Consider the following 12017-nt stretch of genomic DNA (forward strand, 5'->3'; position numbering starts at 1 on the left):
CCCCCGAGTGATGGGTTGGGTTGTTGTGATGCTAACATGATGTGATGGTGTCCTTGCTTGTTCTTCTTAAGGGTGTCCAAGTTTAACAATCTGACCATAGTTGTCAATCATCAGCAGCAGCATATCTAAAGAAGGGGTTGGCAAAGATGGCAAGGCAGCCTTGACATTTAGTTTATTGTCTTACGTATGCTCCGAGTTTCTAAAAACACTGGCTGCAGTGTTTTAGTGGAAAGAGCCCCGGGCCAGAAGTAAGGGAAGCGAACTACAGTCTCTGACTTGCTAGTAATGAGCTGTTTTGAAGTGAGCCACGTAAGCTTAGAAAAAAAAAATCTTGGTCCTTCATCGCCTGTCATCATGACTCAATTTGAGCTTTCTTCTGAATTTGAGAGTTCAGGGTTTGTGTATGACCTTTGGACTCAATCCGGCTCCCATTCTCGGTACCAAGACTGTGACGCTGGAGGCTAGGGCTGGGAAGGGAAGCTCATTCTGTAACGTGGTTCTCTGGTAAGCACAAAGGACCAGGTATGATCTCCAAAACAGATGTGAAAACGCTGGGCATGGGTGGTGTATGCTTCGGATTCAGGACTAGAGAGGCAGAGAGGATCCTGGGAATTACTGTCATTCCGCCTAGCCCAGGTGATGAGCTTCGGGTCAAAGGAGGTGGAAGCATTCCTGTACTCTGGTATATACTCTGGTGTTCTCTGGCCTCAGTGTACACACACATGAACACACATGAACACAACCCTGTAATATTTTTCTGGACATAATTTAATTCTTCTTTTCCTGCATGGCTTGACCCAGTTTCTATTAAACTAGAGGATATGAAATCCCAGGAGCTAATTGAACCTTTTCTTTCCATCATGGGAAGGGATGAACCCCTATGAGACCATGAGACATGTAGGTCAGTCAACCTATTTTCCTCTTTGCCATCCATGATTGGAAGAGGAAAAAAAGCTATGCCTAACACACAGAGGGAATTCTGTCTCCGTCTGTCCTCAGCTGGGCCCAGGGTGGCAGCATCGCTGTCAGGTTCATAATGTCTTCTCATAGTCTGCCTGTCAGATACGCTGCCACGTGAGTCAGGGATGACAATAGCCACACCTCTTCTCTCGTGATGCTGTGTTGTAAGCAGGCTGTCTGCATTCATTGTCTGCCTCAATGAGGCAGTACCTCTCCCCGGGACATTCAATGCAGGCATTTTGCAATCCTGAAACTTCATTTAGAAACTATTCGGCAAGTGGAGATCTGTTGACAGTGAGGAAGGCTTTTCACACTTAACTACACCCAAGGAGGGAAGTACAAGGTCCCTTTATTGCATTAGATTCTGTGCAAAGAGACCCATGTGGGGGAAGCCTGGCGGCAAGACAGAAACAAAGAGAAACTTTTCTACGTTCCTCAATTGATCCCTACACATGTCTCTATTCTTCATTTCAAAAATAAACACTGAGGGGTTGGGATTTAGCTCAGTGGTAGAGCGCTTGCCTAGCAAGCACAAGGCCCTGGGTTCCGTCCCCAGCTCTGAAAAAAAAGGAAAAAAAAAACAAAAAACAAAACACTGAAGCTTTGCAGGGTCTTGGAGATAGCCAAATTGGCGAGTGCTTGCCCAGCAAGCATGAGGCCTGAGCTCCTTGTGGGCTCCTAATCCCAACCATTGTGGGGGAGACAACGGATCTCTGGGGTTCACTAGCTTGCCAGCCAAGCTTAGTGAGCGAACCCTTTGTCACTGAGAAGTCCTGTCACAGATTGAACAATGGATGGTGCCCTAGGAAAGACACCTGGAGCTGTTCTCTGGATTCCACACGTGTGCGTATGTCCTTGCACATGTGTCCCACCCCACCCCGGCAGGATCTGGTCTGTTGAGTCTACAGTATGTGATAACCATTGATTACCTAGGAATCTGAGACTGGGGTGGTTCGGGAAGTTGTGTGGGTTGGGCTTTTTGATCTTCACTCCAGGAAAAAATATAAACAAAGCACACTGAGTCATTCATCTTCACCGTAGCTAATAAAGGTAGTGGGTTCCTTGCAACCGTGTTTATATTCTTGTTTTGAAATTATGACAGCAGAAAGCCAGACATGAATTGACCATACGACTGGGAGAACGGCCAAGATTGGATTCCATTAAGGAGTTCTTTTATATGACTGTGTGCAGATGTGCACCCAGGGTGCTCCAGGATAGGAAAAAGTCAGAAACAAGGGAACGAACCATTCACAGGATACCAGTTCAGTAAATCATGTCATGTCCTGCACATTCTGGACCATGGTCTATTATGCATCTTGGGTCATCTCCACAGACACACCTGCTATGAGAATTTCTATGTACATGGTTATTATGGAAGAGTTGGTAGGACAACCTAGTAAAGGCATAGAGATGCAGAACACGAAGGCAGAAGAAACAAGCCAGGGTGTGTTGTGCAGATAAAGCCTTGGCATTTACCTGATACCTCTGGGGACTCTGGAGTACCAGCTGTAGTCAACTAAAGACGAGGAGCTGGGTTTCCTAATCTGTCAGGCACTCCTAGATCTTGGTTGTTGGGGTTGAAATCTCGGCTCCTGTCCAGACAGACCACACCAGGCCAACATGGTTCCATGTGGAAAGGTTTAATGAGAGAAGAAGAATAGAAGAGGAGAGGAATCGAGACTGGCCATTAGCATGTGGGGGGAAGTGGGGAGGGAAATAGGGAGAGAAGGGACAAAGGAGGAGAGGGGAAGAGCAGGGAGCAAGAGAAGAAACAGAATGAGGAGGGGGCAAGCAGCCCTCTTTATATTGCCAGGCACAGCTGGCTGTTGCCAGGTAACTGTGGGGTGGAGCATACTTGGCTGTTGCCAGGTAGCTGTGGGGGTGGAGCTTAGACAGAGTACCAACATTGGTGCTTTCAGAAAAATGGTTCCAGAGGCCCCAGAGCAGGTCTTGAAAGAGCTGTGGGCAGACACAGCTGAGAAGGACAGGTTGAAACGATGGGAAGTTGGAGGGGGAAAAGGGCAGTGTCTCTTACTATGTAACCATGGAAACGAATGAATGAAGGCTCTGAGATGATCATAGAAAGTGTGTGTGTGTGTGCGTGTGCGTGTGTGTGTGCGTGTGCATGTGCATGTCTGTGCAGGTGCATGTGGAAACCAGAGGTTGATATTAAGATGATTTCCTCAATCACTTTTTTTTTCTTTTCTTTTTTTCCCGAGCTGGGGACCGAACCCAGGGCCTTGTGCTTGCTAGGCAAGCGCTGTATCATCCCCAACCCCCTCAATCACTTTTTTACCTTTTCTTTTCTTTCTTTCTTCTTCTTCTTTTTTTTTTTTTTTTTGAGACAGGGTCTCTCAGTGAACTTGGAACTTGTTATTTCAGCAAGGTCAGCTGGTCAGTGATTCTTAACTAATCCACTTGTCTCTGCCTGACCCAGGCTGGCACTGTCACATCTGGACGTTGTATAGTGTTCTGAACCAGGGCTCTGAACCGAGCTCCTCAAGCTTGTGCAGCAACAATCGCTTTAGCCACGGAGCCATCTCCCTAGCCTCCCCGCCCCCCCAGGAAAGTTCTTTATGAGCACTGATCAAAAATAAGAGTCTTACTGCGTTTGATCTTATTTTGTTCTTAAAATGAGAAACGTGCATACGTGGTGGTGTGCATGTAAAGAAAAAAAGTCTGAAAGGAAACAGCCCCCTAGTAGTAACTCTGTTGTCACGGGAGGGGTTTAGGTTTGGGAATAAGGGCTAAAGCGCAGAGACATGCGGATTTCACCTCATGAATGGGATGAAGGGTAGAGCGATGCCCCGGGCCCCTGCCGTTGATGGGACAATGCGCCTGCGCAGCTCATGTGCTTCTTTGCGGCCGGTCCTAAAAACTAGACGAGCCAACCCGTGTGGACCATAGGAAGTGCTTGCTGAGCTTAATGATGTTTTCCTTGAATGAACAGAATGCCGAAGTCTGCAATTAGATATAATACTGGACTGGAGATTGTGGCTTCGCCCGTCTCCATTCTGGATGGCTGGTTGTCATTTTAGGCTACTTCAGGAAAACATGATCTTCACCTAGGACCTCCTCTTCCTGCTTGAAGGATAACAGTCAGATGTTTGTTAGCTTATCCTCTGTTCTCCGTAGGGACCGTCTGGGTGGAGAACACACTCTCATGTTTTGTCTGAAGCAGGAATTGGTACACATAGCAGGATATTACATTTTTAGGCGGAATGAAGCTCTCTTCTTACTTTTACTTGAGTCTAGATATTAGAGATGAACTTTTCCCTACTTTATAATCAACGACAAAAGAACATGGAAAGGTCTGCAAAAAAAAAAAAAAGAAAAATCTCCGACTTCCTTGCTAATATAAGGCTAGAGATAAAGCCTCACACTAGCTTTATGGGCAAAGCTAATCTGGGCAAAGAAAATCAAATGGCAGATAAGTCTGCAATAATCTAATTCAAATATCTGCTTCCTGTAATCTCTTATTTCACTCCCTCAGTAAATCCTATATTATCCCGCTGCCTATTTATCTTATATCATTCATTTGTCCACAGATTTTATAATGATTTATTTAACCTGTATTCATTCACACATTTACCCATGCATCCCATATCTATCCATCCGTCCGTCCATCCATCTGTCCATCTATCCATCCATCCATCCATCCATCGCATACAAGCCTCTATATCATACTCTCTCTTTTTTTTATTTAGAGAATACTTTATTAGTTTTTGTAATCAAACCCACGTAGATAAGACCTTACATATTTAATACAGTGCGTTACCCCTGTACAAATGGAAAAAACTTAAGTACAACATTTCTAGACCAATATGGCTGTTAATTTCTGTACAGTGCCAACTCAACACAGTAAACGGGGATACTTTGACTATTATGTGACGGGAGGTGTTTCTTTTCTGGTCCAATCTATTTGGAGTTCTGTAGGCTTCTTGTATGCCTATGGGTATCTCTTTTTTTAGGTTAGGGAAGTTTTCTTCTATGATTTTGTTGAAGATATCTACTGGTCCTTTGAGCTGGGAGTCTTCACTCTCTTCTATACCTATTATCCTTAGGTTTGATCTTCTCATTGAGTCCTGGATTTCCTGTATGTTTTGGACCAGTAGCTTTTTCTGCTTTACATTATCTTTGACAGTTGAGTCAATGATTTCTATGGAATCTTCTGCTCCCGAGATTCTCTCTTCCATCTCTTGTATTCTGTTGGTGAAGCTTGTATCTACAGCTCCTTGTCTTTTCTTTTGATTTTCTATGTCCAGGGTTGTTTCCATGTGTTCTTTCTTGATTGCTTCTATTTCCATTTTTAATTCCTTCAACTGTTTGATTGTGTTTTCCTGGAATTCTTTCAGGGATTTTTGTGTCTCTTCTCTATGGGTTTCTACTTGTTTATTTATGTTTTCCTGGAATTCTTTCAGGCATTTTTTCGATTCCTCTCTGTAGGCTTCTACTTGTTCTCTAAGGGAGTTCTCCATGTCTTTCTTGAAGTCCTCCAGCATCATGATCAAATACGATTTTGAAACTAGATCTTGCTTTTCTGGTGTGTTTGGATATTCCATGTTTATTTTGGTGGGAGAATTGGGCTCTGATGATGCCATGTAGTCTTGGTTTCTGTTGCTTGGGTTCCTGCGCTTGCCTCTCGCCATCAGATTATCTCTAGTGTTACTTTGTTCTGCTATTTCTTTTTGGTTCTTTTTTTTTTTTTCCGGAGCTGGGGACCGAACCCAGGGCCTTGCGCTTCCTAGGCAAGCGCTCTGCCACTGAGCCAAATCCCCAACCCCTGTTCTGCTATTTCTGACAGTGGCTAGACTGTCCTATAAGCCTGTGTGTCAGGAGTGCTGTAGACATGTTTTCCTGTTTTCTTTCAGCCAGTTATAGGGACAGAGTGTTCTGCTTTCGGGCGTGTAGTTTTTCCTCTCTACAGGTCTTCAGCTGTTCCTGTGGGCCTGTGTCTTGAGTTCACCAGGCAGGTTTCTTGCAGGGGAAAAGTTGGTCCTACCTGTGGTTCCAAGGCTCAAGTTTGCTCGTGGGGTACTGCCTAAGTCCTCTCCGAGGCAGCAGCAACCGGGAAGATCTGCGCCGCTCTTTCCGGGAGCCTCCGTGCACCAGGGTTCCAGATGGCGTTTGGTGTTTTCCTCTGGTGTCTGGATATGCACAGAGTGCAGTCTCTTCTGGTTTCCCAGGCGTGTCTGCCTCTCTGAAAGTTCAGCTCTCCCTCCCACGGGATTTGGGTGCAGAGAACTGTTTATCCGGTCTGTTTCCTTCAGGTTCCGGCGGTGTCTCAGGCACAGGGGTCCTGCCGCTCCTGGGCCCTCCCCTACGGGAACCCAGAGGCCTTATACAGTTGCCTCTTGGGCCAGGGATGTGGGCAGGGGTGGGCAGTGTTGGTGGTCTCCTCCGCTCTGCAGCCTCAGGAGTGCCCACCTGACCAGGCGGTGAGGTCTCTCTCCCACGGGGTTTGGGAGCAGAGATCTCTCTCTCTCTCTCTCTCTCTTTTTTTTTTTTTTTTGGTTCTTTTTTTCAGAGCTGGGGACCAAACCCAGGGCCTTGCGCTTCCTAGGCAAGCGCTCTACCTCTGAGCTAAATCCCCAACCCCCATACTCTTTTTATTTTTGTAAATTATTTTTTATGTATGAATGTCTCACCTGCATGTGTGTCTGTTTGCCACATCTATGCCTGGTGTCCATGGAGGACAGAGGAAGGCACCAGATCCCTTAGAACTGGGGTCATAGATGGTTATTACCTACCATGTGGGTGCTGGGAATTAGACCTGGGTCCTCTGCAAGAGCAGCCAGTGCTCTCAACTGCTAAGCTATCTCTCCAGTTCCTCATATGCTTTCCCCGCTCACCTACTGCTAGGTACTGTCTAACTAGTGACCACAATGCCTACGGACTGTGATGATAACGATTACACGATGAAAGCAAAAATGCCATCAAAGCGTGGGCATTTGCTTCAGAGATTCTTACAGAATATGCAAAATCAGGAAACCAGCATCTTTTAGACTCTTCTCATCATCTTCCAGTCTCTTCCAGCTACCCACACTGCAGAACTTAGCGGGAACTAAACTATCATGGAATAATTTAAGAGCCCCAGCTCTAGAGTCACAGGATGTAGGAGGTACAACTTTTTGGAAGATTGTCCTTCCTTCTAGATCTCCAGCACTGTCCTTGTTATTAGCTAGAATTTCTGTTTCTGCATTTCTTTTTCTTTCTTTTTTTTAAAGATTTATTTATTTGTAAGTACACTGTAGCTGTCTTCAGACACACCAGAAGAGGACATCAGATCCCATTACAGATGGTTGTGAGCCACCATGTGGTTGCTGGGATTTGAACTCAGGATCTCTGGAAGAGCAGTCAGTGCTCCTAACCGCTGAGCCATCTTTCCAGCCCTGTTTCTGCATTTCTTATTGTGCTCCGTTGATTTATGTGTTAGGCCTTGCTCCAAATGCTGTACTACCTAAATTGACTTTGTTAAAATAAGTTCATTGTCTGGTAGAGTAAATCATTTTCTTTTATTCAAGATAGTATCAATTTGTTTTTGGTCATGTGCTTTCTTCTATTCTATAACTAAGCTCTAGCTTCCGTTAAAATCTCGAAGGTGTTTTACTTAGGTGTCATTGATTCTGTCAACCTTTGGGAATAATAATTTTGTGTTTTTCAGTCTGTGAATGTGTCTCTTCTTTAGCTTTCTCTGCTTTCTTTTGCTGTTTATCTTCTATTCACAGATCTTATGCATAATTAACCACATTTGCGTCTAGGTATTTTTTCAAGATTTGTTACTTTTTTCTTATATGTATGGATGTTTCACCTGCATGTATGTCTGTGTGTCACGTGTGTGCAGTGCCTGCAGAGGCCAGAAGGGGTCGTCATGAGAACTATTGTAACTAGAGTTACACATGGTTGTGAGCATTGTGGAGGTGCTGGAAGCCAAACACCGGTTCTCTTTGAGAGCAACAAGAACTCTTAACTACTCATCGTCTCTCCAGCTGAATGCCTTTTATTTTTAATATGAACCAATTTCAACCTTAAAGAAACGAAATAGTGGGTTGAAACCCTTTCTTTCTTTCTTTTTTTCTTTTCTTTTTTTTTCTTTTTTTCAGAGCTGAGGACCGAACCCAGGGCCTTGGGTTTGCTAGGCAAGCGCTCTACCACTGAGCTAAATCCCCAACCCCGAAACCCTTTATTTCTTGACTCAAAGTATCCTGTTTACATAAAGAAGCAATATTTCCTGTCCTGTTGGTTAGATTCTATGCTTTTTACCTTGTAAAATATTTATATTTTACTCTTTAAAAATATGTATGTTATTTTCAAGTGTCTATTTTTTTCCTTAACCAATTGAGAGAAGATGGCACAGATCAGCCCACTTTACCTTTGAGTATTTCAGTGTAAATTTCCCAAGAACAAAGAGACTCCCATACATCCATATCACAATGATCGAACTCAGGAAATGTAACCTGGATATAAGATTTTTATGTAAAGCAAGTTAACAACATTGAGAGTCAGGAGTGTTTTAACATTGTTTTATTTATTTATTCATGTGTGTGTGTGTGTGTGTGTGTGTGTGTGTGTGTGTGTGTGTGTAGGCATGTGCACCATAGCACATGTGGCTATCAGAGGACAAGTTCTCTACTTAAGAGTAGACCCACGTGGATCTCAGGGGTTGGACTTGGGTCTTGAGGCTTGATGGCAAGTGGCTTTACCCACTGTGTCATCTTACTATGTGAGCTCTGCCCTGTGTGTTTTAGTATTGTTAGTCTGTATGGCTTATTTCCCTGGTAGTACAAGTTCAGGATACATATTGTGCTGTTATGTTTTCATTAGTATTCATTATTAACAACTCAGGTTTTCTTTGCCTTTATTATACTGACAAATTTGAAGAGTGCAGGCCAGTTACTTTACTAAACGTTGATCGGTCTGGGCTTTGTCTTGTCCATCTCACAATTAGATTTTGTTTAAGGACCCCAGTTTGAGTATTATGTAAGTAATATGTCTATCAGGGAGTTATGTCTGAAAGTTCACACGGTGCCTATATGGCTCTCATTGGTGATAACGGTGACTCTGCTTAAGGTTTTGTTTTTTCCTGTTGTATATATTTACTCTCTCCCTTCTTGGATCTATTGGCTCTGTGATGGCTATTTTTTGTGTCAACTTGATATAAGCGAGGGCCGTCTAGCAAGTGAGACTGCAACTGAGAAAACGCTGCAAGTACATTGGCCAGTAGGCATGTCTGTGGGGCTTTCTCAACTGATAGTTGATGTGGAAAGGCCCAGACTACTGTGGGAAGTGCCACAATGCCACTTCTAGACAAGTAGTCCTGGGTTATGTAGGAAAGCAGGCTTAGCAAATCGAGGGGAACAAGCCAGTGATCATTACTCCTCCGAGGCTTCTGCTTCCCTTCCTGTCTTGAGTTCCTAACCTGACCTCTCTTGGTGATGGACTGTGACCTGAGCATTCTCAGATGAAATAAACCCCTTCCTCCTCAAGTTGCTTTCAGTCATTATGTTTTATCACAACCACAGAAAAGCAAATTAGGACAGTTATTTTTGAAAAAAAAAAGGCATATGCAAATTTGTTTAATCCATTGGCCAGTCTGTTCATCTGTCCATCCATCTGTCTAACTACTTGTCATATCTATCCATCATCTATCTGTCTGTCTATCTATCTATCTATCTATCTATCTATCTATCTATCTATCTATCTATCTATCTATCTATCTGCCTACCTACCTGTGATGGTGTATATATGCTCAGCCCAGGGAGTGGAACTATTAGAAGGTATGGCCCTGTTGGAGTAGGTGTGTCACTTTGGGTGTGGGCTTGAGACCCTCATCCTAGCTACCTGGAAGCCAGTCTTCCACTAGCAGCCTTCAGATGAAGATGTAGAACTCTCAGCTCCTCCTGCACCATGCCTGCCTGGATGCTGCCATGCTCCCACCTTGATAATGGACTGAACCTCTGAACCTGTAAGCCAGCCCCAATTAAATGTTGTCCTAATAAGAGATGCTTTTGTCATGGTGTCTGTTCACAGCAGTAAAACCCTAAGGTACTACCTATCTATATACCTGAGATATGAAGATATGTTTTATCTATTTGTCTATCCATCTATCTGCATCTTTCAATCATCTCTGTCTCTGTCTGTTTCTCTCTGTCTCTGTCTCTCTCTCTCTCAATCGATCAATCAATCAATCATTTATCTATCATCTGATTATCTGTGTGTATGTATGTATGTATGTACGTACATATGCATGTAGTAATAGTGTGACACATGTAGAGGCTAAAGGTCAAAGTCTATTTCTTTGTTGTTGTCCACCTTAGATTTTGAAAGAGTTTCTCACTGAAACTTGTGCTCCCTGGTTGGATAGACCTTCTGACCACTGAGCCTTTAGTATGTGCCTGTCTTTGCTTCCCAGCATCAGGATTATAGGTAAGTACCTTTACATCCAGTGTTTCACATGGCTTCAAGAAATCTGAATTCCAGTCATCATGCTTATATAGCAAGTACCTTACACTCTATCAGCCCCCCAGGCTATGACACTCTGTTCTTTGCAGTAAAGACTGTCCTTGCTTATTTGCAACACCAGTATATTGTCTCTAATATATATTTTCTGGAGCATGTATAAAGACAAAAACATATGATCCTTTTCTTTTTGTAAGGGAAAGAGTTAGAATCCTTTACTAAATTGTAGCTGACCCTGGTGGTGAAGGCTTGTAATTCCGGTACTGCAAAGCTAAAGGCGGAAGGATCTCATTTTTGAGGTCAACTCAGTCTATTTATTGAAGCCCTGTCTGAAAATAAAAACAAAGACAAAGTTCCCAAATGAAAAATTAGCCAGCCAGCCAGCCAACCAACCAAATAACTAACCAACCAACTAAGCAATGAACCAACCAACCAACCAACTAACCAACCAACTAACCAGCTAACCAACCAACCAACCAACCAACCAACTAACCAACCAACCAACCAACTAACCAATCAACCAAACAACCAACCAACCAACCAACTAACCAACCAACTAACCAGCTAACCAACCAACCAACCAACCAACCAACCAACTAACCAATCAACCAACCAACCAACCAACCAACCAACCAACCAACCAAACAAACAAACAAACAACCAACCAACCAACCAACTAACCAACCAACCCATCCAAACTCATGTGATTCTTCATTTTAGACTTTCTGGTCTGTTGTTGTTGTCGTCGTCGTCGTTTTCCTTCTGTGTGATAAGGTCCTGCTGACAGTATGGTGACGATGCTCGTTGCCACAGGGAAGCCACTGCACACAGAAGCCGGGAAGGATGGGAGTGCTGAGAAATGAGAGGATAAATAGGCGGAGTGTGCACAGGGAGGAGGTGGTGAGTCTCACCATCCGTAGGAGCAGATGTTAAGAGAGCTGTGCATCTGGCCACTGGCTGAGGTATAGCACCTGGACACACAATGCAAGTCAGGGTGTGTAAGAGTCAAGGACCATCTGTGTAACTTGTGGGGTTTCTTGATGCATGTATGTGTATATGTGTACAGGTTTGTGTTCGCATGTATGTGGAAGCCAGAGGACAACCTTGGGTTTGGCTCCTGGGGAACTGTCCCCCTTGTATTTTGAGACGGGGTTTCTCATTGGTCTGGAGCTTCTGCAGTAGATAGATTGGTTGGACGATGGGCCCCAGACATTATCCTGTTTCTGCCTCCCCGGTATAGGGGTTATAAGAATGTGCTATTTGATTCATAGTACATCCCAATCACAGACTCCCTCCACTCATTACCCTTCTGTTCAGAGATGGACCACCCCACCCAGGAGGAGTGAGTGGATCCCGTCTCACTGGCTGCCTGGCTTTTTAAAAGTGGGCTCTAGGGGCTGAACTCAGGTTCAACCTCAGACTCAGACATCTGCCTGCCTCTGCCTCCCGGATGCTGGGATTAAAGGCGTGCACTGTTACCTCCATCTGGTCATTGCTTTCATCTTAAAAACAACAAACCACTTTAAATGCATCTTATTTGTATCTGGGTTGTTTTAATGAGAAGAACATTTACGTTAGGAAGCTGGGTTTGAGACAAG

This window comes from Rattus norvegicus, chromosome 17 (assembly GCF_021556685.1).
Source record: "Rattus norvegicus strain SHRSP/BbbUtx chromosome 17, alternate assembly SHRSP_T2T, whole genome shotgun sequence".
NCBI lineage: Eukaryota > Metazoa > Chordata > Mammalia > Rodentia > Muridae > Rattus > Rattus norvegicus.